Source organism: Anabrus simplex, chromosome 5, assembly GCF_040414725.1.
Source record: "Anabrus simplex isolate iqAnaSimp1 chromosome 5, ASM4041472v1, whole genome shotgun sequence".
Classification (NCBI taxonomy): Eukaryota; Metazoa; Arthropoda; class Insecta; order Orthoptera; family Tettigoniidae; genus Anabrus; species Anabrus simplex.
In genome coordinates this window covers 242,267,051-242,272,185 of record NC_090269.1, presented here as the reverse complement: position 1 = coordinate 242,272,185, position 5,135 = coordinate 242,267,051, and the positions used below count along the sequence as shown (strand labels likewise).

The following is a 5,135-nucleotide window of genomic DNA, read 5'->3' as shown; positions in this document are numbered from 1 at the left end:
GTATTCCTGATAAAGAGCCCTACCCCAGACTCTGCCCTTCCCTTTCTAACACCCGTCAAGTACACTTTATAATCTCCTATCTCTTCCTCCTTATCTCCCCTTACCCGAATATCACTTACTCCTAGCACATCCAGATGCATCCTCTTTGCTGACTCAGCAAGTTCTACCTCCTTTCTTCCATAAGCCCCATTAATATTGATAGCTCCCCATCGAATTCCATTTCGTTCGCCAAGTTGTTTCCAAGGAGTCCCTCGCCTGTCAAATGGGAGTGGGACTCCATTACTCCCATAGGTCCGAGGCTTACTTAAAGTGTTCTGAGCTCGGTAAATTCATGAAGCAGGATGCTGCCCTTCTTGCACATAGTCCAAGTGAGGATCTCTCCTCTAACGGGTTATGGACCACCGGTGAATTGTGTAGTCCTAGCCGCCTGAGCACAAGGAGGGCCACGACTCAGAATATGTCCGAGATGCCCACTCCCATTCCATAGCAACTGGTATCCCGACTCTCAGGACCACTTACTAGGCCACTCAGCCGTTGCCCATGGTTCACGAACTAGGACGTGACTACAGTAACCCACAAACATGAACCATTTAAATTTTAATGAGTGATATATTTAAATATTCAAAACCGTTATTTATCGTAGGAAATGGACATACCGGTAGTTAATATTTCCAGATTAGAGTTCATTTCTGTAACGGATTTTACTTCATGTGTTTGAATTTGAAGGTGAATTAGATTTAAATATCCGGACAGTATTTTAAATCGTCGACTTCGCCCGGCAGTATCAGTGATGTGTAGATACCATAGCGTTGGCTCGACGATAGGTTCGGGATGTCGGATGTACCTGATTACTAACAGTGATGGCTCAACGATAGGTTCGGGATGCCGCGTGTAGACAAATTATCGTTACAGGTGTGTAGACACTGTAGTGTTGGCTCAGCGATAGGATCAGGACGCCGTTTGTACGTAGCCAAGTCATAGGTTAGACACTTTTGCTAATCGACTTGAACGATGGTAGTGTCTGTAGTAATGGATGCAGTTATGGAAGATATTAGCAGATACTATTTAGGCCATGTTTTGGCATAACTGTTACAAGCTGGAAGGTGCTCCCATAATAGCGTCGCATCAGTAGTGGCTTAAATGTAAGAGTTGTCCCACGAGGAAGCCTGGCTAATGGAGACTGGTCCCTACTACTTAGCCGCGTGTGTTCAAGTTCGATGAACTTTCGTTTTACATTTGACATTGTTTCTTTTTCTTTACTTCGAGATTTATTGTTCGGGTGTACGGTATGTTGCGATAGTGCAGTAGGTTGACACTTAGTTAATTTTTTGTAGTATTTATACTACGAATGTGGTTTCGATATGTCAGCTGTTATAATATTTTATTGTGCGTTATTCACATTATATAGATGAGTCGTTGATCTACCGATCACTTGTAGTTGTAGTCATTTAGAAATGGAAAGATTTCGTGTTGTTCGTTTTGTATTGTGGATTTGTAGTTTAACGAATTTAACGATGTAACTGTTTCATAACCTGAAAGTTGGTTTAGTAAGAAGATTTTTCGAGTGATTTATCACTTATATTTAACTTCAGTGTTTGGCGTTTCTTCTAAACGCACAGTGAATCAAAGCTTCCCTGCATTCCGTAGTTTTGTTCCTTCAGAACGATGTAACGTAAGATCCCCTTGGATCAATTGTTGTAGGTTCATTCTGAACATCTCTTTGGGGTGATGCATATTTCAGCATCGCGACTCATCTATAACTTAAGGGTGTCATGATGTGACAACACATGGTGAAATTTTATTTCAGATTGTGATAATTGCTGTTAACTTCTAATAAACATCATGCTTTCAAATAAGATTTCACAACATATCCAAAGCAACTGATAGGTAATTTGGTTCGATTAAGGATCCATTTTGGGGATAACCTTAATTAAATGTAAATCTGGAATTCTACTTGTTGAAGGTCATATTTTCCACGAGGCGTGTGGGTTAACTCTCAGTTATCGTTTGGGACAATGTTGCCCGACTTTCAGGTTTTCTATCCTTTTTTTGGTTTTCCTGTCCAAAAATCCTCCATTGAATTTTCACACTTTGAAAGACACTAATGTAAATAATGGCAAGATCCCTTCACCATTCACGTTATGCATTGTGACTGCGTTATAACATGTTGCGACAAATGTAATTGATTTTTTTTGGGTGGGGATTCAGTAATACACGATTATCGTGATTTCCTTGAATAAATTTTTACTAAGTACATTTTTGCTCGTCATTTGAAGTAATTATGCTCTCCTCTTAACCCTTGTCGATAGGGCAATGAAGTTACTGAAAAGAATCCTACACGACCCTAGATCTAAGAATCAACATTGTTCTACCGAAGTAGCCGAGGCAGACGAATGACGATGGAACTGTAATTTCAAGGGTTGAGTGCAGTACAGGACTTATTGAGTGTTAAGTGGGTGACTTATACAGTAAAACTCAGTGTATTTCATTGTTGTTATGCTATGCGAAGCATTATTCTGTTAGAGTGCCGTTTTCGAAATATTTGCAAATTTCTTGCCATCATCCCCCTCCCCTTAGGAATGCGATAATTAATTTAGTGAAGTAGTTCCGCACCCCTGGATCCATTCTTAACAATACGCCAGAGACGATCTGTTTTAACATAGGAAAAACTTGATTAAATAGGAGCTCTTTTGGTAAGAACTGCAACAAAATCCCTGACGCATCTCGCCCTACAAGCTAATGTGTCAATACCTTCTGCTACAAAGTAACAAAACTGTTACCGACCAAGCCTTACAAACCCACCGCTGCTCTACATTTACGTGCACCTGAGAGTTTCGCTAGGGTTCGGTATTGTAACTGGTCTCTATATAAAAATAGATGTGTGCATGTAAATTACACATCTCCTCCTAAACCACTGGGGAAATTTCAACAATACTTGGTACACTTATGACTTACTATATGGAGACGAGCACTGTGGGGGGTAAGACATCCCTAGCCCACTTAGGGGCGGGCTGATGGGGTCGAGAGACAAAAATAATAGAAAACAGTGTCGAATCCGTGGTTTTCGGGGTCGCTGAGGTGAATAGTGACACTTCGGATATCGTTTTAAGTCCAAGTTGAGTCCCAATCGGCAGGGGGAGAAGGGTTAAAGAAAAGAAAATGCCCATAGTGACCGAGATTATGGATGTACGTATGTTCCAGCATAGCTACTAACTAAATTTGGTACCAATATTACCTACTATCTGGAAAAAATGCTGAGGGGACAAAACACCCTTAAGACCCCTAGAGGAAAGGGTGAAATATAACTAAAAACGGCCGATATTAGTGTCGAAGCCATAGTTTTCGCAGTCCCTGATATGAAATGTGACGCTCTGGATGCCTTTTAAGTCAAAGTTCATCCCCAATCGGAATGAGGGGTGACGGAGATTATGGGCGTGTGTCTGTTATAGCATACCTCTCAACGAAATTTGTTGCACATATGGCTTATTATCGGAAAAAAATACTATGGGGGTAAGATACCCTACCACGCCTAGGGAGGCGCATGAATTATAAAAATTACAGAAAAAGGGGTGAAATATAAAAATAATAGACAGCGATGAATATTAATGTAGAATCCATAGTTTTCGGGATCACTGAGGTGAATAGTGGCAATACGGTTGTCGTTCATGTCTATGTTCAGTTCCCATTGGCATTGGAGTTGAGAAGGGTGAAATAGAAAATGTCCAAAATTACCGAGATTACAGATGTATGTGTGTATGATCCAAAATAGCTCTCAACTAAACTTGGTCCACATGATATGACTTACGATATGACAAAATACTGTGGAGGTAAAACGCGCCTAGCACTCCTAGGGGAGGGGGTGAAATATTAAAATTAACTAAAACAACTTATGTTAACGTCGAAACCATTGTTTACGAGTTCGCTGTTCTGAACTGTGACACTCTGGATGCCGATTAAATCATACCACAGCAGCAGTCAGAATGGAGGTTGAGAATGGGTGGATATGAATGTAAAAGTAACCGAGATCATTGATGTATGTGGGTATGTTCCAGAATAGCTCTCAAAGAAACTTGGTGCACATATGACCAACTAACTGAAACCCAAAAAAAAAGCCACTATGAAAATGAAACATCACAACCACCGCTAGGGGTGGGGAATAGAAAGGGATGTAAAAATAATGGAAAATAATGTCGAATCCATTGTCTATCTGTCGCTGAGATGTATTTTGACGTTTAAGTACACGTTCAGCCTCCATTAGAACGTAAAAGGACTAAAATGACCGAAATTAGTGTTGAATCCAATGCTTTTTGGGGTCGCAAAGCTGATTGGTGCCAGTAAAAATGACAGTTGGAATCGTGTACATTATATCTATAGCACGACGGAAAAATACACATGTAGTTATCACTCTTCTTTTTTAAAAGGATCAAATTTTTCTCAAGCAATTCGAGCTTCCACAAGGACAAAGTGTCACTTGAACATCAAATAATCAGAAACTTGAAATCAAATACATCTATGAATATTGAATTTTCACGACCGCATTGTAATCGAAACAGACTTTCAACGTATTAGGTCGTGTTACGTACATGTAGTACGTGTTGAAGAGATGTTAAGTACAGAACAAAAATGGCCAGCCGGACACCATAGCTCAATTGGTAGAGCAACCGACGCGAAATCGGGAGGTTGTGGGTTCGGATCCCACTGGTGTCCGGCTGGCCATTTTTGTTCTGTACTTAACATCTCTTCAACACGTACTAAATGTACGTAACACGACCTAATACGTTGAAAGTCTGTTTCAAATACATCTAAATCACCCTAAAACTACATAATAGATCATAACATGTCAATCAACATCTCAATAAGGAATTCAATAAAGTTCAATTTACTCCTAGTTAACAGGTAATACAAATCTCAAAAGCAAACTTTCAAAAACGATCCGGACAACGCCGGTACCACAGCTAGTAGCATATAAATTATATTAAAAGGATAATATAAAAGAGAAGTGTATATCTGTATAACGGAGGAGGGTCTTGGCGTCGGCAAGTAGGGGTTAAACATATTGAGGGTTTGTATAGTGACAACATATTGTATCCTCCTCATGCTCCCCACTCCAGTCGATCTCTAAGGGAACGGCTAGC

The 5,135-nt window shown here is 40.2% G+C and overlaps 1 non-coding gene across 1 annotated transcript; it reads left to right on the top strand.

Moving 5' to 3' along the window:
- Positions 1-4,634: 4,634 nt before the first annotated feature.
- TRNAS-CGA (transfer RNA serine (anticodon CGA)) lies at positions 4,635-4,707 on the top strand. Its single transcript has one exon. It is a non-coding gene; the product is annotated as a tRNA-Ser (tRNA).
- The last annotated feature ends 428 nt before the right edge of the window (positions 4,708-5,135 follow it).